Here is a 23,706-nt window from a genome sequence, read left to right as displayed (position 1 = left end):
GGTTGGTCCGGCACTCCTTGGAGGAATAAATCTAGTTTCCTCTTGAAAATGTCCACGGTTGTTCCGGCAATATTTCTTATGCTTGATGGGAGGACGTTGAACAACCGCGGACCTCTGATGTTTATACAGTGTTCTCTGATTGTGCCTATGGCACCTCTGCTCTTCATTGGTTCTATTCTACATTTTCTTCCATATCGTTTACTCCAGTACGTTGTTATTTTACTGTGTAGATTTGGTACTTGGCCCTCCAGTATCTTCCAGGTGTACAGTATATTATTTGATATCTCTCTCGTCTTCTTTCTAGTGAGTACATTTGGAGGGCTTTGAGACGATCCCAATAATTTAGGTGCTTTATTGCATTTATGTGTGCCGTATATGTTCTCTGTATTCCCTCTCTTTCAGCAATCTCTCCTGCTCTGAAGGGGGAAGTGAGTACTGAACAGTACTCAAGACGGGACAACACAAGTGACTTGAAGAGTACAACCATTGTGATGGGATCCCTGGATTTGAAAGTTCTCGTAATCCATCCTATCATTTTTCTGGCTGTCGCAATATTTTCTTGGTTATGCTCCTTAAACGTTAGGTCGTCAGACATTATTATTCCCAAATCCTTTACATGCTGTTTTCCTACTATGGGTACTACGTCACTGTTCTTGACCAATCTGGTGCCACTGACGTCACAACGTCTTGGCGGGAAATCGTAGTGTCCAGCGCCATCTTGGCGTCCTAAAGGGCCTAAACCACACTTCTTTCGCGAATGTCTCGCCAACGTGAGAACACCTAATGCTCCCACATATGTCAAATTGTTCCCCGGAATGTAGAGAACGTTCAGGTAAAGTGGATATGACTCTTACAGCTGGCGTGGGAGAAACATAAGGGGGGGGAACACCGTCACAGAGCTCAATTTTACTTTTAAATTATAAAACTGCACCCACCTTAATACACCAATCATATGCCATATTGCAGTGTGTCAGCCAGAGAGTACATGTACCAGCAAGAAAGGCACTTGCAAGACATCGCAGTGTTCAGCTGATGAGTTGGAGATCCCACAAGGCTGTACAGGCGACGGGTGTAGGTGCTGCGCTCCTAAAAGTCCAGGTCAGTGGCAGTAATACGTTTTCAGTGTAGCTTCTTTAAATTAAAAATAATCCTAAATCAACACAACTTTATCATTTACGTGTATAAAATATAATGTCTGTCTGTCTGTGTCCAAAGATGCAGATGCGACGCATGGGGCCTCGCGAAACTTTTCAGGATGACACATGGTATAGGACTGTCAAATACCAGTCGGAGTTGGGCCCCATTGCCCTCTTCAAACAAGATTAATTCTTTTTTCGAATTCCAGCAACTCTTTTTTCAGAGTTTGAAATTGTTCGGGAGGGGGATTATGCTTCAAAGAATTTAGTTTTTACATTTTCATAAAATAACATGCATAATGTAACCACAATGTCTTTTCAACTACATTATTACAACATTGCATTAATGTCAAAGGAAAGTTGTATTTCTGGTGTGTGTTTAATGGGATTAAATGTTTAGAGAGGGGATGTTGCAGGAAAGGTGGGAGAAAGACTTGAGAGATTTGTGAGAGTGCAGAAGAAGGGAGGGGGATAAAGAGGGGTGATAGGGGAAGAGAGGAGATGGGGAGGGGGGGGGAGAGGGACCTGGGGACTGTTGGATTACCAATCTAATAAGAACTTAAAAACAACAACAAATTGTAAAATACCTATTGACCCATTTGAGGCAGCTCCTATTCACCCAAACTCATTCATAAATATCCTATATGAGTGTATATACTGAATGCTCATTCATTAAATATTTATATAATTTAATTATTTTTATATAGAAAATATTTTAGCTCAATTTTACTTTTAAATTATAAAACTGCACCCACCTTAATACACCAACCTGATGTCATATTACAGTGTGCCAGCCAGAGAGTATATGTACCAGCAAAAAAGGCACCTGCAGGACATCGCAGTGTTCTGCTGATGAGCTGGAGATCTCACAAGGCTGTACAGGCGACGGGTGTAGATGCTGCGCCCCTAAAGGTCCAGGTTAGTAGCAATCAGTAGTTATACACACGCGTAAATAGCACAAAAGTTTTACTCTTTACTGTGCCTAATAACTAATTTACCTGATAACTAATTTAAATAATTAGTTATCAGGTATTCTGCTGTTCTTATGCTGGTGCAGAAATTTTTTTAAAATCATGATCTGTAATTATGCTCTTTAAAATAACAAATCTGAAACCAAATAACATGCCCTTTTCTCAAAATTGCAGTTTGCAAACAACAAAGTACATGTATTGCCAAGAAAGGCACCTGTACAACATCGCAGTGTTCAGAAGATGAGCTGGAGATCACACAAGGCTGTACAGGTGACGGGTGCAGGTGCTGCGCCCCTAAAGGTCCAGGTCAGTGGTAGTTAATGTATTTTAGCAAAGGAGATTCGTTCAGTTTCAAATAATCGCAAACCAACACAACTTTTATCATAAGAAAAGACTAATGGAAATTGCAGGAAACTCATTGATCTATACGAGGTAGCTCCTATTTTTATCCATCCAAATTAATTCATAATTGTTTTTACAAGCAACTGCATATACTATGTCAATTCATCCATAAATATTTATAGATTTCATTGTTTTATATAGAAAATATTTTAGTGCAATTTTACCTTTTTAAATTAGAAAACTGCACCTACCCTAATTCACCTCCCTTGCGTCATATTGCAGCATGTCAACAACAAATTTTATGTACCAACAAGAAAGGCACCTGCACAACATTACAGTGTTCAGCTGATGAGCAGGAGATCCCACAAGGTTGTACAGGTGACGGGTGCAGGTGCTGCGCCCCTAAAGGTTCAGGTGAGTACCAGTTATTATTTTTTAGCAATGCAGAGTTGTTGAGTTTCAAAAAATTGTATACCAACACTAATTTTAGTATAAGAACATAAGTTTAATGGAAACTGCTTGGTCCCTATGAGGCAGCTCCTATTTATAACCACCCAAAGTCATTCATATATACAGTATATTATTTTTTTCTGGGCAAGTGCATATACTGTATGTCCTTTCATCAATAAATATTTATATAATTTAATCGTTTTATATAGTAAAATATTTTGACGCAATTGTATTTTTTAAATTAGAACACTGAACTCACCCTAATTCACATGCCTAATGTCTTATTACAGTCTGTCAACAACAAAAATTATGTACCACCAAGAAAGGTATTTGCAAAACATCGCAGTGTTCAGTTGATGAGCTAGAGATCCCACACGGCTGTACAGGTGATGGGTGTAGGTGCTGCGCCCCTAAAGGTCCAGGTGAGTAGCTATCAATAAACGTTCACATCTACAGTAGTACATGCACACATACCCTGACTGGCATGGATACACTCATGCACATGTACCCTAACACCCACATGCACATATATGCACCAACATGTGCACACACATATGTGTGTGCACATGTTGTTGTTGTTTGTTGATTTGTTGTATGTTGATAGTCGGTGACTTCAACTTGAAATCCATAGACTGGGAAGCATATGAAGCTAAAACAGAAGATTTTTGGACCTGTAAATTTGTAGACCTCATCCTGGAAACATTCTTGTATCAACATGTTGAACAAGCTACGAGGATGAGGGAAGGGGACGTTCCCTCCATGCTAGATTTGATATTTACCAGGAAGGAGGAAGAGATATTTGACATTCAGTACCTTCCTCCCTTGGGTAAAAGTGACCATGTCTTTTTGGGAATAAAGTATGCAATGCATTATAAGCTGGAAGAAAATAAGGAGGTTGAAGCAGTTGAAAAACCAGACTTCAGGAGAGGACATTATGGTGACCTTAGAAATTTTTTTAGTGAGTATAATTGGACAGACTTGATGCTAGGCAAGGAAGTGAATGAGATGTATGGCAAGTTTTGTGAAATATATGATAAAGGCACAAAAAAATTTATACCAAAACAGAGATGCAGAACTAGGAAACAGGATTGGTTCAATAGAAATTGCGAGAGGGCTAGAGACCGAAAGACACAAAAATGGAATCAATACAGGAAGAGGCCGAACCCCCAAACATACCAGCGATACAAAGATGCGAGAAACAACTACACGGCAGTGAGGAGAGAGGCAGAAAGAAATTTTGAAAAAGGGATTGCGGACAAATGTAAAACAGAACCAGGTCTATTCTATAAATTCATAAACAACAAATTGCAGGTAAAGGATAATATTCAGAGGTTGAAAATGGGAAATAGATTCACGGAAGATGAAAAGGAAATGTGTGAAACACTAAACGAAAAGTTCCAAAGTGTGTTTGTACAAAATGAAATCTTTAGGGAACCAGATACAATAAGAATTCCAGAGAACAACATAGAACACATAGAGGTGTCTAGAGACGAAGTGGAAAAAATGCTCAAGGAGCTCGGTAAGAACAAAGCAGCTGGCCCAGATGGCGTTTCACCATGGGTTCTGAGAGAATGTGCATCTGAGCTCAGCATTCCACTTCACCTGATCTTTCAGGCATCCCTGTGTACAGGAATCGTAGCAGACGGGTGGAAACAGGCTAACATAGTTCCAATCTACAAAAGTGGCAGCAGGGAAGACCCCCTCAATTATAGACCTGTATCATTGACAAGTGTAATAGTGAAAGTATTGGAAAAACTAATCAAAACTAAATGGGTAGAACACCTAGAGAGAAATGATATAATATCAGACAGACAGTATGGTTTTCGATCTGGAAGATCCTGTGTATCGAATTTACTCAGTTTCTATGATCGAGCCACAGAGATATTACAGGAAAGAGATGGTTGGGTTGACTGCATCTATCTGGACCTAAAAAAGGCTTTCGACAGAGTTCCACATAAGAGGTTGTTCTGGAAACTGGAAAATATTGGAGGGGTGACAGGTAAGCTTCTATCATGGATGAAAAATTTTCTGACTGATAGAAAAATGAGGGCAGTAATCAGAGGCAATGTATCAGAATGGAGAAATGTCACAAGTGGAGTACCACAGGGTTCAGTTCTTGCACCAGTGATGTTTATTGTGTACATAAATGATCTACCAGTTGGTATACAGAATTATATGAACATGTTTGCTGATGATGCTAAGATAATAGGAAGGATAAGAAATTTAGATGACTGTCATGCCCTTCAAGAAGACCTGGACAAAATAAGTATATGGAGCACCACTTGGCAAATGGAATTTAATGTTAATAAATGTCATGTTATGGAATGTGGAATAGGAGAACATAGACCCCACACAACCTATATATTATGTGAGAAATCTTTAAAGAATTCTGATAAAGAAAGAGATCTAGGAGTGGTTCTAGATAGAAAACTATCACCTGAGGACCACATAAAGAATATTGTGCAAGGAGCCTATGCTATGCTTTCTAACTTCAGAATTGCATTTAAATACATGGATGGCGATATACTAAAGAAATTGTTCATGACTTTTGTTAGGCCAAAGCTAGAATATGCAGCTGTTGTGTGGTGCCCATATCTTAAGAAGCACATCAACAAACTGGAAAAGGTGCAAAGACATGCTACTAAGTGGCTCCCAGAACTGAAGGGCAAGAGCTACGAGGAGAGGTTAGAAGCATTAAATATGCCAAAACTAGAAGACAGAAGAAAAAGAGGTGATATGATCACTACATACAAAATAGTTACAGGAATTGATAAAATCGACAGGGAAGACTTCCTGAGACCTGGAATTTCAAGAACAAGAGGTCATAGATTTAAACTAGCTAAACACAGATGCCGAAGAAATATAAGAAAATTCACCTTCGCAAATAGAGTGGTAGACGGTTGGAACAAGTTAAGTGAGAAGGTGGTGGAGGCCAAGACCGTCAGTAGTTTCAAAGCGTTATATGACAAAGAGTGCTGGGAAGACGGGACACCACGAGCGTAGCTCTCATCCTGTAACTACACTTAGGTAATTACACTTAGGTAATTACACATGCTCTCTCACGTGTGTGTGTGTGTGTGGGGGTGTTACTCACCCATATATGCATGCACACACCCTCACGCATGTACCATCACGTGCATACACTCAGATGCACCATCACATGCTCACAAAAGTATGCATGCGCATAGATACATATGCATGCAGACACACACCTGAATTAGTTACTTATCAACTAAAAGTGTTTAGTTCAGGCACTTGACTGTTATCATACTAGTCAGAAAAGTTAAAAAATAAAATTTAGTTTTCTTAAAAATTACTATAAAAATTATTTTGCAATTGGGCTTTTTAATCTAGAAATTGTCAGGCATACCAAACCCACATTTTTTTCAGTGTGTCAGCCAGAGAGTACATGTACCACCAAGAAAGGCACCTGCAGGACATCGCAGTGTTCCTCTGACGAGCTGGAGATCCCACAAGGCTGTACAGGCGACGGGTGTAGGTGCTGCACCCCTAAAGGTCCGGGTGAGTAGCAATAAGTATATATACACGAGTAAATAGCAGTAAAGTTGTAGTTAGTTAATTATCATGCATTCTGCTGTTGTAGTTCTTGTCCATAAATGTTTTTTAATTATGCATAACAAAATTGATTTACAGTGGTGGTTCTTGCAAAAGTATTTTCAGAATAGAAAATATGAAGTACTGTATAACAACATATCCTCTTCTCAATATTGCAGTTTGTAAACAACAAAGTACATGTAGTGCCAAGAAAGGAACCTGCAAAAGATCACAGTGCTCAGCTGATGAGCTGGAGATCCCACAAGGATGTACAGGGGATGGATGTAGGTGCTGCGCCCGTAAAGGTCAGTTTCGATTAATTGATGTACTCGTGTGTAGTCATGCATGCATATATACGTTCCCTCACATGAATGTGCACACGTACCCTCACATGAATGTGCACACATGAGAGGGAAAGAAGAGGTGGGGGTGGTGTAGCTCTGCTGGTAAGAAAAGGCTGGGATTTTGAGGAGATGGATATTCAGGGCTGTGAAGGTTTCAGTGACTACATAGCAGGTGCCGTAACAAATGGAGGGAACAAAATTATAGTCGTAGTCATATATAATCCACCACCAAATGACTGAAGACCTAGACAGGAATATGATAGAAACAACATGGCCACCATTAAAATAATAGAAAGAGCAGCTTCTGTTGCTAGCAGGAATGGATCTGGACTACTAATTATGGGAGACTTCAACCATGGGAAGATAGATTGGAAGAACAGAGACCCGCATGGAGGACCAGAAACATGGAGAGCTAAGCTGCTGGACGTGGCAACAAACTTTCTAAGCCAGCACATCAAAGAACCAACAAGAATGAGAGGAGAAGATGAACCAGCAATGCTTGATTTGATATTTACCCTAAATGAGTGGGATATAAGGGAAGTTAAGATGGAAGCGTCCTTGGGAATGAGTGACCACAGTGCATTGAACTTTGAGTACCTGGTAGAGCTAGGACTTATCTCCCTCAAAAAAGAACTAGGAATCAAAAGGCTGGCATACCGAAAGGGGAATTATGAACAGATGAGAAGTTTCCTAAGTGAAATACCTTGGGACACAGACCTCAGAGATAAGTCTGTACAGGGTATGATGGACTATGTTACCCAAAAGTGTCAGGAGGCAGTAAACAGGTTCATCCCGGCCCAAAGGGAAAGATCCGAGAAGCAACAGAAGAATCCATGGTATAATAAGGCATGTATGGAAGCGAAGAAACTGAACAAAAGAGCGTGGAGGAACTTCCGGAATAACAGAACACCAGAAAGCAGAGAGAGATACCAGAGAACCAGGAATGAGTACTTCAGGGTGAGAAGAGAAGCAAAGAAAAGTTTTGAAAATGATATAGCAAACAAAGCCAAGACCGAACCAAAGCTACTCCACAGTCACATCAGAAGGAAAACAACAGTGAAAGAACAGGTATTGAAACTTCGAACAGGCGAGGACAGGTATACAGAGAATGACAGAGGTGTATGAAGAACTTAACAAGAGGTTCCAGGAGGTCTTCACAATAGAACAAGGTGAGGTCACTGTGCTAGGAGAAAGGGAGGTAAACCAGGCGGCCTTGGAAGAGTTCGAAATTACGAGAGAGGAGGTCAAGAGACTCCTGCTGGATCTGGATGTTAGAAAGGCTGTTGGTCCAGATGGGAACTCACCATGGATACTGAAAGAGTGTGCAGAGGCACTTTGCTTGCCACTCTCCATAGTGTATAGTAAGTCACTGGAGACGGGAGACCTACCAGAAATATGGAAGACGGCGAATGTGGTCCCAATATACAAAAAGGGCGACAGGCAAGAGGCATTGAACTACAGGCCAGTGTCCTTGACTTGTATACCATGCAAGGTGATGGAGAAGATCGTGAGAAAAAACCTGGTAACACATCTGGAGAGAAGGGACTTCGTGACAAATCACCAACATGGGTTCAGAGAGGGTAAATCTTGCCTTACAGGCTTGATAGAATTCTACGATCAGGTGACAAAGATTAAGCAAGAAAGAGAGGGCTGGGCGGACTGCATTTTCTTGGATTGTCGGAAAGCCTTTGACACAGTACCGCATAAGAGGCTGGCACATAAGCTGGAGAGACAGGCAGGTGTAGCTGGTAAGGTGCTCCAGTGGATAAGGGAGGAACACACCAGAGGAACACACAAAGAACATTGTGAGAGGAGCGTATGCGTCCCTTTCCAACTTTAGACTTGCTTTTAATTATATGGATGGTGAAATACTAGAGAAACTGCATAACTTTTATGAGAAAATTGGAATATGGTGCAGTTGTATGGTGCCCAAATCTCAAGAAGCACATAAATAAACTGGAAAAGATGCAATGGCATGGTACAAAATGGCTTACTGAACTGAAAACAAGAATTACAAGGAGAGACTAAAGGCGTTAAATATGCTAAAACTATTAGGTAGAAGAAGTATGATATGCTCACCACTTATAAAATAACAGGAACAGACCAAATTGACAACGAAGAATTCCTGAAACCAGCAAACTTCACGAACAAGAGGACACAGATTCGAGCTAAGGAATAAAAAGGTGCCGAAAAAAATATTAGAACATTTTCTTTTGCAAACAGAGTGGTAGATGGTTGGAACAAACTAAGTGAGGTGGTAGTCCACCACCTCACTTAGTTTGTGTCAGTAGTTGTCAGTAAAAATAGTCGGTAGTTTTAAAGCATCATACGACAGAGTACTGGGATGACAGGACACCACGAGCGTTGCTTTCATCCTGTAACTACACTTGGGAATTATACTTAGATAATTAAACGCTCCCATCTATAAACACTCAAGCATTAGGCTGATAACAAAATTTATAATCTGTATTTTGCATATATAATATATAATATGTATATACAATATACTGTACTGAACATTAATATATAATCAAAATACTGAACATATACAATATACAGTACTGAACAAATATACTGTATACTGAACATTGTATATACATTACTTTGAGAAAGGATGTAGGGTACATCCGAAAATTTGTTTTTTAATACACTTAAGTATAAATTGGGTCTTTCCTTCACCTTCAATCGGTATTTCCATAAATATACAAAACATATTTTGCAACTGTGCTTTTAATGTAGAAATTGTCTGGCATAACAAATCCGCATCTTTTCAGTGTGTCAGCCTGAGAGTATATGTACCACCAAGCAAGGCACCTGCACAACATCGCAGTGTTCAGCTGATGAGCTGGAGATCCCACAAGGCTGTACAGGCATTGGGTGTAGGTGCTGTGCCCCGAAAGGTCCAGGTCAGTACAGTTAGTATATTTTAGCAATGTAGATTTGTTCTGTTTCATAATCGTAAACCAACACAATTTTTATTACAAGGCCAAAATAATAACCGAAATTGCAGGAGGCCCATTGGCCCCATACAAGGCAGCTCCTATTTATTTCCACCCAAACTCATCCATAAATATATCTTATTTGTCAAGTAATTTCATATCCAATATGTCCATTTATCTTTAAATATTTATACAGTACTTTAATTGTTGGCTGTAGAAAATATTTTAGCGCAATTGTATTTTTTTTTATAAGAAAGCGCGCGTACCCTAATTCACCTCATTTGTGTCATATTGCAGTCTGTCAACGACAAAGTTTATGTACCACCAAGAAAGGTATTTGCAAAACATCGCAGTGTTCAGCTGATGAGCTGGAGGTCACACAAGGCTGTACAGGCAACGGATGTAGATGCTGCGCCCTTAAAGGTAAAGGATATTAGCGATGAATAAATGTACACATGTACAGTAATACATTCAGATGCGCGCACACTTGCACACACCCTCACATCCATGAACATAAACGCACCCTCACATGCACCCATATTCACATGCACACCCAAACATGGATTCACATATGAATGCACTTACGCAAGCTTAAATTTATGCACACACACACGCACCATCGCATATATACACACACACACCCTCACATGAATTCACACACACGCATCATCACACATATCCTTTCACACACACACACACACACACAAACACACAAGCATACAGACACACACACCAAAATTAAAATTAATTGCTTATCAACCAAAAGTGTTTAGTTCAGGCATGCGTCTGTTATTATACTGGCTTAGAAAAGTTACAAAGATACTTTCAATCTGTATTTTCATAAATATTGATGTAAGAATACTGGGCATTTAAACCAAGAAATTCAGGTATAACTAGCCTGCATCTTTTTTTTTACTTTTCAGTGTGTCAGCCAGAGAGTACATGTACCACCAAGAAAGGCACCTGCAGGACATCGCAATGTTCAGGTGATGAGCTGGAGATCCCGCAAGGGTGTACAGGCGACGGGTGTAGGTGCTGCGCCCCGAAAGGTCCAGGTCAGTACAGTTATTATATTTTAGCAATGTAGATTTTTGTTTTGTTTCATAATCGAAAACCAACACAACTTTTACTATAAGGATAAAATAATAATGGAAATATCAGGAGGTTCTTTGGCCCATACAAGGCAGCTCCTATTTATGTCCACACAAACTCATCCATAAATATATCTATTTGTTCAAGTAAGTGCATATACTATATGTCCATTCATCAATTAATATTTACATTATTTAGTCCTTTTTTATTGAAAATATTTTAACGCAATTTTACTTTTTAAATTAGAAAGCTGCATCCTCCCTAATTCACCTGACTTACGTCATATTGCAGTCTGTCAACAACAAAGTTTATGTACTACCAAGAAAGGTATTTGCAAAACATCGCAGTGTTCAGCTGATGAGCTGGAGATCCCACAAGGTTGTACAGGCGACGGGTGTAGGTGCTGCGCCCTTAAAGGTCAAGGTCAGTTTGTTATTATATTTAAACAATGCATATTTTGTTCGTTTGCAGGTAATCGTAAACCAAGATGACTTTTATTAAAAGAACGCAAGAATAACGGAAATTTGAACTGTTCATACAAGGCAGCTCCTATTTATATCCACCCAAACTCATTTATTCAATATATATCTTTTTTCAAGTAAGTTCGTATCCAATATGTCCATTCATCAATAAATATTTATAATTTAATAGTTTGATATAGAAAATATTTTAGCGCAATATTTTTTTTAAATTAGAAAAGTGCGAGGCTACCCTAATTAACCTCCTTTGTGTCATTGCAGTATGTCAACAACAAAGTTTATGTACCACCAAGAAAGGTATTTGCAAAACATCGCAATGTTCATCTGATGAGCTGGAGATCCCACAAGGCTGTACAGGCGACGGGTGTAGGTGCTGCACCCCTAAAGGTCCAGGTCAGTAGCAATCAGTATATTTACACACTGATAAATATCACAAACGTTGTAAATAATTAGTTATCAGGCACTCGGCTATTGTAATGCTGGTCCAGAAAACAGTTTCTAAATTATAATCTGCAATAACGGTATTGGTTTCCAAAGGTTTTTCCTGCAAGTGTGTTTTTCAAAATAGAAAATATGAAGACTTATAACACATCCTGTTTTTAATATTGCAGTTTGTAAACCACAAAGTACATGTACCGCCAAGAAAGGCACCTGCACAACATCACAGTGTTCAGCAGATGAGCTGGAGATCCCACAAGGCTGTACAGGCGATGGATGTAGGTGCTGCGCCCCTAAAGGTCCAGGTCAGTATCAATTTTTTTTTTACGTAGATACAATTCTTACATTTTTGTAAAGTCACTAGCATGGATAACATTTTGGGCAGGCCCTTCATCTTAATTTTCCTTGGAAAACAACCCACCAAATAGTTTAACAACCAGGTATCCATTAGCTACTGGGTGAACAGAGGCCTACAGTTAAGGATTGGCGTCTAGTCAATCCTCCTCGGCCAGTTCGTACATGAACCCAGGCCAAAATGCTCTTCAAGCGTGTGGGGTGAGTGTCCAACCACTGCATCACGGAGACAGCTAAATTACTGTATTGTATTTAAACAATGCAAATTTGTTCATTTGCAAATTATTGTAAACCAAGACAACTCTTATTACAAGAACACAAGAATAGCGTAAGTTGCAAGAGGCTCATTGTCCATTCAAGGCAGCCCCTGTTTATATCACCCAAACTCATTCGTAAATATATCTATTTGGTCAAGCAAGTTAATATCCTATACGATAAATATTTGTACTTTAATCATTTGCTATAGAAAATAATTTAGCACAGTTGTATTTTTAAGATTAAAAAACTGCACCTACCCTAATTCACCTGCCTTGTCATATTGCAGTATGTCAACAACAAAGTTTATGTACCACCAAGAAAGGTATTTGCAAAACAGCGCAGTGTTCAGCTGATGAGCTGGAGATCCCACAAGGATGTACAGGCGACGGGTGTAGGTGTTGCGCACCAAAAGGTAAAGGATATTTGCGATAAATAAATGTATGTATGTACAGTCGTACATGAAGATGCACATACACCTGCACACATACCCTCACATCCATACACACATACGCACCCTCACATGCACTCGTATATACATACAGTAAGCCATTTTGTACCATGCCATTGCATCTTTTCCAGTTTATTTATGTGCTTCTTGAGATTTGGGCACCATACAACTGCACCATATTCCAATTTTCTCATAAAAGTTATGCAGTTTCTCTAGTATTTCACCATCCATACAATTAAAAGCAAGTCTAAAGTTGGAAAGGGACGCATACGCTCCTCTCACAATGTTCTTTGTGTGTTCCTCTGGTGTGTTCCTCCCTTATCCACTGGAGCACCTTACCAGCTACACCTGCCTGTCTCTCCAGCTTATGTGCCAGCCTCTTATGCGGTACTGTGTCAAAGGCTTTCCAAGAAAATGCAGTCTGCCCAGCCCTCTCTTTCTTGCTTAATCTTTGTCACCTGATCGTAGAATTCTATCAAGCCTGTAAGGCAAGATTTACCCTCCCTGAACCCATGTTGGTGATTTGTCACGAAATCCCTTCTCTCCAGATGTGTTACCAGGTTTTTTCTCACGATCTTCTCCATCACCTTGCATGGTATACAAGTCAAGGACACTGGCCTGTAGTTCAGTGCCTCTTGCCTGTCGCCCTTTTTGTATATTGGGACCACATTCGCCGTCTTCCATATTTCTGGTAAGTCTCCCGTCTCCAGTGACTTACTATACACTATGGAGAGTGGCAAGCAAAGTGCCTCTGCACACTCTTTCAGTATCCATGGTGAGTTTCCATCTGGACCAATAGCCTTTCTAACATCCAGATCCAGCAGGAGTCTCTTGACCTCCTCTCTCGTAATTTCGAACTCTTCCAAGGCCGCCTGGTTTACCTCCCTTTCTCCTAGCACAGTGACCTCACCTTGTTCTATTGTGAAGACCTCCTGGAACCTCTTGTTAAGTTCTTCACACACCTCTTTGTCATTCTCTGTATACCTGTCCTCGCCTGTTCGAAGTTTCAATACCTGTTCTTTCACTGTTGTTTTCCTTCTGATGTGACTGTGGAGTAGCTTTGGTTCGGTCTTGGCTTTGTTTGCTATATCATTTTCAAAACTTTTCTCTGCTTCTCTTCTCACCCTGACCTACTCATTCCTGGTTCTCTGGTATCTCTCTCTGCTTTCTGGTGTTCTGTTATTCCGGAAGTTCCGCCCACGCTCCAGCAGAATACACGCACACTCACTCACTCACTCACTCACTCACTCACTCTCACTCTCACTCTCACTCTCACTCTCACTCTCACCCACACTCTCACTCTCTCACTCTCACTCACTCTCACTCACTCTCACTCACTCTCACTCTCACTCACTCCCACTCACTCTCACTCACTCTCACTCTCACTCACTCTCACTCTCACTCACTCTCACTCACACTCTCACTCTCACTCTCACTCTCACTCTCACTCTCACTCTCACTCACTCTCTCACTCACTCTCACCCACACTCACTCTCACCCACACTCACTCTCACTCTCACTCACTCTCACTCTCACTCACTCTCACTCTCACTCACTCTCACTCTCTCACTCTCACTCACTCACACTCTCACTCTCACTCACTCACTCTCACTCACTCACACTCTCACTCTCACTCACTCACTCTCACTCACTCTCACTCACTCTCACTCACTCTCACTCACTCTCACTCACTCACTCACTCACTCACACTCTCACTCACTCTCACTCACTCTCACTCACTCTCACTCACTCACTCTCACTCACTCTCACTCACTCTCACTCACTCTCACTCACTCTCACTCACTCACTCTCACTCACTCACTCTCACTCACTCACTCACTCACTCACTCACTCTCACTCACTCACTCACTCACTCACTCACTCTCACTCTCTCACTCACTCACTCTCACTCACTCACTCACTCTCACTCACTCACTCTCACTCTCACTCACTCACTCTCACTCACTCTCTCACTCACTCTCACTCACTCTCACTCTCACTCACTCACTCTCTCTCTCACTCACTCACACTCTCACTCTCTCACTCTCACTCACTCACTCACTCACACTCTCACTCTCACTCACTCACTCTCACTCACTCACTCTCACTCACTCTCACACTCACTCTCACACTCACTCTCACACTCACTCTCACACTCACTCTCACACTCACTCTCACACTCACTCTCACACTCACTCTCACACTCACTCTCACACTCACTCTCACACTCACTCTCACACTCTCACACTCACTCTCACACTCACTCTCACACTCACTTTCACACTATTTGAAAACCCTCGAGATATTGACATAATGGCATTGCAGGTCTGGAATCAGGATGATAACCTGATAATTGTAAATGCCTACAGCCCACCAGCAAGCAACACGTGGACAAAGGAAGAACTGGATGACAAACGAGAGGGCCTCATAATGGTCATGAGAGATATTATTGTACAAGCAGATAAAGATAAATCACGACTGTTGATACTGGGGGACTTCAACTTTAGAGCAATAGACTGGGAGGCCTATGAAGCAAGAACGGAGGACTTTTGGACATGCAGATTTGTGAACCTCATTCTGGAGACATTCTTGTATCAACACATAAAGCAAGCCACAAGAATGAGGGAAGGAGATATACCGTCAGTACTGGATCTAGTATTCACCAGGAAAGAAGAAGAGATTTTTGACATCCAGTACCTTCCTCCCTTGGGAAAGAGTGATCACGTCCTGTTAGACATTAAATATGCTTTAAGATATCATCTAGAAGAAAATGGGGACATTGAAACAGTTGATAAACTCGATTTAAAGAGAGGCAACTATGGGGAACTTCGAAATTTTTTTAATGAGTGTAATTGGACAGAATTGTTGCTAGGCAGGGAAGTAAATGAAATGTATGCCAAATTTTTAAAACTATACGAGGAAGGCACACAAACATTCATACCAAAACAGAGATGCAGGACCAGAAAACAGGATTGGTTCGACAGAAATTGTGAGAGGGCAAGAGACCAAAAGACACAAAAATGGAATCAGTATAGGAAGAGGCCAAACCCCCAAACATACCAGCGATACAAAGATGCGAGAAACAATTATACAGCAGTAAGGAGAGAGGCAGAAAGAAATTTTGAAAAAGGGATAGCAGATAAATGTAAAACAGAACCGGGCCTATTCTACAAATTCATAAACAACAAATTGCAGGTAAAGGATAATATCCAGAGGTTGAAAATGGGAAACAGATTCACGGAAAATGAAAAGGAAATGTGTGAAACATTGAATGAAAAGTTCCAAAGTGTGTTTGTACAAAATGAAATCTTCAGAGAACCAGACACAATAATTCCAGAGAACAACATAGAGCGGATAGAGGTGTCTAGAGATGAAGTGGAAAATATGCTAAAGGAGCTCGGGAGGAACAAAGCAGCTGGCCCAGATGGCGTTTCACCATGGGTTCTGAGAGAATGTGCATCTGAGCTCAGCATTCCACTTCACCTGATCTTTCAGGCATCCCTGTGTACAGGAATCGTAGCAGACGTGTGGAAACAGGCTAACATAGTTCCAATCTACAAAAGTGGCAGCAGGGAAGACCCCCTCAATTATAGACCTGTATCATTGACAAGTGTAATAGTGAAAGTATTGGAAAAGCTAATCAAAACTAAATGGGTAGAACACCTGGAGAGAAATGATATAATATCAGACAGACAGTATGGTTTTCGATCAGGAAGATCCTGTGTATCGAATTTACTCAGTTTCTATGATCGGGCCACAGAGATATTACAGGAAAGAGATGGCTGGGTTGACTGCATCTATCTGGACCTAAAAAAGGCTTTCGACAGAGTTCCACATAAGAGGTTGTTCTGGAAACTGGAAAATATTGGAGGGGTGACAGGTAAGCTTCTATCATGGATGAAAAATTTTCTGACTGATAGAAAAATGAGGGCAGTAATCAGAGGCAATGTATCGGAATGGAGAAATGTCACAAGTGGAGTACCACAGGGTTCAGTTCTTGCACCAGTGATGTTTATTGTGTACATAAATGATCTACCAGTTGGTATACAGAATTATATGAACATATTTGCTGATGATGCTAAGATAATAGGAAGGATAAGAAATTTAGATGATTGTCATGCCCTTCAAGAAGACCTGGACAAAATAAGTATATGGAGCACCACTTGGCAAATGAAATTTAATGTTAATAAATGTCATGTTATGGAATGTGGAATAGGAGAACATAGACCCCACACAACCTATATATTATGTGAGAAATCTTTAAAGAATTCTGATAAAGAAAGAGATCTAGGAGTGGTTCTAGATAGAAAACTATCACCTGAGGACCACATAAAGAATATTGTGCAAGGAGCCTATGCAATGCTTTCTAACTTCAGAATTGCATTTAAATACATGGATGGCGATATACTAAAGAAATTGTTCATGACTTTTGTTAGGCCAAAGCTAGAATATGCAGCTGTTGTGTGGTGCCCATATCTTAAGAAGCACATCAACAAACTGGAAAAGGTGCAAAGACATGCTACTAAGTGGCTCCCAGAACTGAAGGGCAAGAGCTACGAGGAGAGGTTAGAAGCATTAAATATGCCAAAACTAGAAGACAGAAGAAAAAGAGGTGATATGATCACTACGTACAAAATAGTAACAGGAATTGATAAAATCGACAGGGAAGACTTCCTGAGACCTGGAACTTCAAGAACAAGAGGTCATAGATTTAAACTAGCTAAACACAGATGCCGAAGAAATATAAGAAAATTCACCTTCGCAAATAGAGTGGTAGACGGTTGGAACAAGTTAAGTGAGAAGGTGGTGGAGGCCAAGACCGTCAGTAGTTTCAAAGCGTTATATGACAAAGAGTGCTGGGAAGACGGGACACCACGAGCGTAGCTCTCATCCTGTAACTACACTTAGGTAATTACACTTAGGTAATTACTCACTCTCACACTCACTCTCACTCTCACACTCACTCTCACTCTCACACTCACTCACTCACTCATTCACTCACTCATTCACTCACTCACTCACTCACTCACTCACTCACTCACTCACTCACTCACTCGGGAACCTGTACACCTGTTGATTGATGGTTGAAAGATGGGACCAAAGAGCCAGAGCTCAACCGCCGAAAAGCACAATTAGGCGAGTACATACAACACCTAAATTATAATTAATTGCTTATCGAGCCTAGGCGTTTAGTTCAGGCACTTTTCTGCTATTATATTGGCTCAGAAAAGTTAGAGAATTTCAATACGTACTTGAAATCTGTATTTTCATAAATATTGATATAATATTTTGCAACTGGGCTTTATAACTTAGAAATTCAGGCATAAGAAACTCGCATCTTTTTACCCAGTCTGTCAGCCAGAGAGTACATGTACCACCAAGAAAGGGACCTGCACAACATCACAGTGTTCAGCAGATGAGCTGGAGATTCCACAAGGCTGTACAGGTGACGGGTGTAGGTGCTGCGCCCCTAAAGGTCCAGGTGAGTAGCTATCAATATATTTACACACTGGTAAATATCACAGCAGTTGTAATTAATTAGTTATCAGGCATTTGGCTGTTGTAATGCTGGTCCAGAAAAGTTTCTAGATTATAAACTGCTATAACAATATTGGTTTCCAAAGTTTTTTCCTGCAACTGTGTATTTCAAAATGGAAAATATGAAGACTAATAACACAACCTGTAATCAATATTGCAGTTTGTAAACAACAAAGTATATGTACTGTCAAGAAAGGTATTTGCAAAACATCGCAGTGTTCATCTGACGAGTTAGAGATATCACAAGGCTGCACAGGCAACGGGTGTAGGTGCTGCACCCATAAAAGTCAAGGTTAGCTTCTATCAATAAATGTACGCATGTGCAGTCAGTCACACATGCACATACCTTCACTTGCATGCGCGTGCACAGGTGCACCACATGCATGCACACTCCTCACTCGCACCCATGTATGCATGCACACACAGGACACACAACTCTTGCAAAATGACATGCATGCATGCACTTCCCATCACACAGAAGCACACACACGCACCCTCACACTCCCATGCACACACATGTACCCTCATGCGCACGTACACATACGCATAGTGATGCACAATACCAAACTTGTAATTGATCACTTCTTAAAATTTCATTAGTTCAGACACTCGTCTGTTATACTCGCTCAGAAGAATTAACACAAGAATTTAAATAATCTTCGTTTTCATAAATACTGTATCAATAATTACGATAACAAAATAATTCCCAACTGTGCTTTTTAATTTAGAAATTTTCAAGCCTAAAAACCCACTTCTCTTTTCAGTGTGTCGGCCATTGATTAAATGTACCAGCAAGAAAGGCACTTGCACAACATCACAGTGTTTACCTGTAGAGCTGGAGATCCCACACGGCTGTACAGGTGACGGGTGTAGGTGCTGCGCCCCTAAAGGTCAGTAGCAATTTGTATGTTTTCGAGCAGCAAATTTGTTTAACGGAAAAGCAATTTTAAACCAACTCGGAGCTTTTAGTCGAAATTAATATTTCAAGTTTCATTATTGCTAAGCCAGCCAACAATTTTAATTACTTGAGGATTTTACTGTATGCATGTTACTGAAGCAATGGTCCTAAACATATATTTTGTATAATTAACAAAAATGAATACGGAAATACATTAAAACAAAAACAAATGTTCAGTTTTCTTTTTTTGTAATTATATTTATTGAACTTCGGAAAGTACGTTCATCAAATAAGCTTTATCATCAAAATTTAATGCTAGAATATGTTCCTAACACCACTCCTATAAAGTGTATGGTGTTAGAACGGAAAACAATCCTGTATAAACAAAGTTTTCGATACTCGTTTTGTGCGATTCTAGTTCATACATAATTGAATTTTGTATGTGTAAGTTCATTAGTAAATAAATAATGGTTTTATTCAAAATATTAGTGTGTAATTGTAATTTTTAAACTAGAAAACAATACAATAACTCAACAAACCTGTCATATTAGTCTATCAATAAGGAAGTATTGACCTGAAGTCTTTACATCATGTACTTGTTTGACATCATATTTGTTCAGAAAGTGAGGAAATTGTAGTAGGCAATTTCACAAATCTTGACATTAAAAAGTATTTTCTGTGACTTTTCGTTTCAAAATAGAAAATATAAAGCTATCAACCAAGCCCCTCAGCATTGCTGTAGTCTGTCAGCCAGAGAGTACATGTACCATCAAGAAAGGAACCTGCAGATCATCGCAGTGTTCAGAAGATGAGCTGGAGATCCCACAAGGCTGTACTGGCGACGGGTGTTGGTGCTGCGCTCCTGAAGGTCGGTAGCAATCTTTATATTTATTTTGTTAATACAAATTTGATATAAAACAACCTTAAACACATGACCTCGAAGGACAATTTACTTTGTAAACATCATTGGTCTTCTATTATTACCAACGACACACAAGTTAGTGACACTTTCTAGTATACATAATGTTTAAGGTAGAGAGAATTTCACTCTTTCTCAACTTTATAATAAATGTAAAATTCTCAGACGAAGGCAGGGATGGGGGGGGGATATAAGCCCCCATACAGTTACTTTAGTCCTTAATAAATTTTGAGAGAAGGGGGGGTTGGAGAGCAAAGGGATTTTGGGAGGAATAGGTGGGTGGGAGAAGGATTTGTTTTTTATATAGTTTTAGTTTTAAAATAGCACTTAACACTAGCCATCCCTCTAGGTCCTCTCTCCTTGTACACTGTTAGTCCAGGCCAGCATGGAAATACATTATTTGTCCAGGTCAGCATTAAAATGCATTGTTATTTGTCCAGGCCAGCGTGAAAATTGCATATTTATTTGTCCAGGCCAACATAGAAATGCATTTTTATTTATCCAGGCCAACTTGTAAATTAATGATTTAGGTTCTTTATTGAGTTTATAATTATTTATATAGCACTTTCTAATATGTAATTTTACTTTTTTACTTCAAGAAATCATCGATACTCTATCAACTGATTCAGGTAATACGGAGGACTGTCACCCGGAAGATATATGCAAAACACTGAACGGAGTCTGCACAACATCGCAGTGTTTAGCTGATGAAATAGGTATTCCACAGGGCTGTTCAGGAGACGGATGTTTGTGTTGCGTCCAAGGTTAGTAGAAATCGTTATATTTGCCGTTTTATATTTTATATGAAAATCCATTGTTAAGTCTACTTTTAACTTGTATTGGCAATTCACATAAATCATGAGTGATCAAATCCCTGATGCTCAAGCTATAAGAACTTCTTTAAGTGTGCATAGTAGACTTCACAATGAGGTCATCGAAGTTGTTAATAGCAATGGATATGATTCCTCTAATGAAATGTTCTAAAGACATCTAGGGACACCTCCCTCCCCCTAAAACAAAAACATAAAACAGCAAAAAGGTGTGATGATGACAGGATACTCCAGGTATCCTGGTTTACAAGTGCAATCCGGGTATCCAGGTGTACTCTGGGTATCCTGGTGTACAGGTGTACTCCACCAGAGTACACGGTAGTGACTCCATAATGCTGACAGTAGGTCACGAGTTGTCATAACTTGTGGGAAATATATTAACGGTTTTGTTATGGTTGCGTAGTGTTATGGTTGTTAATAGTATTACTTTGGTGGGTTTTGCATTGTGGTGCTTGTAATGTTCAGTTGTCTAGGAACACTTTTGTCAAGCGTCATAATACCTGCAGTATTTTTCTTTTCTTGTTAATTTGTAATCATTTGTTTGGTTTTGGTGGTGTAAAATATGATGCCGTCTGTCTACCAACCCGGTCACAGAGCTATCTGGTCCAGGCATTGAGCACCACGCTCATATCTGGTGGTAATCCACTACGCCATCCTCGTCATATAAACTCTTATGTGCAGTATAGTGGGTAATAACATTTGATTCAGTCGATCATCAGGGATAAAATTTGAATGCAGACCGGCCTGTAATAGGTAAGGCTCTCTCTCAACCAACGAGGACAGGATGCTCACAATAAGGAAGCATTTCTAAAAGTATCCTGGTGGTGCTATGGCCTCGTATTTTACAGGTCAAAGATCTTAATATTTGGTACTGTAATTAGTTTTCGCCAGTGCCCACTTATTAGTGTACTATCCACTTTAAATATTCTGCCATGTTAGATTCCATGAGAATTTTGTAGGCATGCAGATCGGCGTTCAATCCCCGACCTTCCAAGTGGTTGGACATCATTCCTTTCCCCCGTCCCATCCCAAATCCTTATCCTGACCCCTTCCAAGTGCTATATAGTCGTAATGGCTTGGCGTTTTCCCCTGATAATTCCACTGAAAAGTTGTTTCTAATGTCCCTGTGGCTCATTTGGTTACTCAGTTTCCACCTGTCCCCCCTTGTTCGCGTACCACCCGTGTTAAACAATTTATATACCCTGTCAATTCGTCTGAGAATTTTGTAGGTAGTGATCATGTCTCCTCTAACTCTTCTGTCTTTCAGTGTCGTGAGGTTCAGTTCCAGCAATCTTTCCTCATAGCTCATTCATCTCAGCTCAGGGCATACCTCTTAACCATTCCTAGTTTTGTTTTGTGTTTGACTAGATGTGGACTCCACGCTGGAGCCGTGTGTGTGTGTGTGTGTGTGTGTGTGTGTGTGTGTGTGTGTGTGTGTGTGTGTAATTACCTAAGTGTAGTTACAGGATGAGAGCTACGCTCGTGGTTTCCCGTCTTCCCAGCACTCTTTGTCATATAACGCTTTGAAACTACTGACGGTCTTGGCCTCCACCATCTTCTCACTTAACTTGTTCCAACCGTCTACCACTCTATTTGCGAAGGTGAATTTTCTTATATTTCTTTGGCATCTGTGTTTAGCTAGTTTAAATCTATGACCTCGTGTTCTTGAAGTGCCAGGTCTCAGGAAATCTTCCCTGTCGATTTTATCAATTCCTGTTACTATTTTGTATGTAGTGATCATATCACCTCTTTTTCTTCTGTCTTCTAGTTTTGGCATGTTTAATGCTTCTAACCTCTCCTCGTAGCTCTTACCCTTCAGTTCTGGGAGCCACTTAGTAGCATGTCTTTGCACCTTTTCCAGTTTGTTGATGTGCTTCTTAAGATATGGGCACGTCCACACAACAGCTGCATATTCTAGCTTTGGCCTAACAAAAGTCATGAACAACTTCTTTAGTATATCGCCATCCATGTATTTAAATGCTATTCTGAAGTTAGAAAGCATAGCATAGGCTCCTTGCACAATATTCTTTATGTGGTCCTCAGGTGATAGTTTTCTATCTAGAACCACCCCTAGATCTCTTTCTTTATCAGAATTCTTTAAAGATTTCTCACATAATATATAGGTTGTGTGGGGTCTATGTTCTCCTATTCCACATTCCATAACATGACATTTAACATTAAATTCCATTTGCCAAGTGGTGCTCCATCTACTTATTTTGTCCAGGTCTTCTTGAAGGGCATGACAATCATCTAAATTTCTTATCCTTCCTATTATCTTAGCATCATCAGCAAACATGTTCATATAATGCTGTATACCTACTGGTAGATCATTTATGTAAACAATAAACATCACTGGTGCAAGAACAGAACCCTGTGGTACTCCACTTGTGACATCTCTCCATTCCGATACATTGCCTCTGATTACTGCCCTCATTTTTCTATCAGTCAGAAAACTTTTCATCCATGATAGAAGCTTACCTGTCACCCCTCCAATATTTTCCAGTTTCCAGAACAACCTCTTATGTGGAACTCTGTCGAAAGCCTGTTTTAGGTCCAGATAGATGCAGTCAACCCAACCATCTCTTTCCTGTAATATCTCTGTGGCTCGATCATAGAAACTGAGTAAATTCGATACACAGGATCTTCCAGATCGAAAACCATATTATCTGTCTGATATTATATCATTTCTCTCTAGGTGTTCTACCCATTTAGTTT

The sequence above is a fragment of the Procambarus clarkii genome, chromosome 20, assembly GCF_040958095.1.
Source record: "Procambarus clarkii isolate CNS0578487 chromosome 20, FALCON_Pclarkii_2.0, whole genome shotgun sequence".
Taxonomy (NCBI): Eukaryota; Metazoa; Arthropoda; class Malacostraca; order Decapoda; family Cambaridae; genus Procambarus; species Procambarus clarkii.
Note: the sequence above shows the minus strand (reverse complement) of the source record.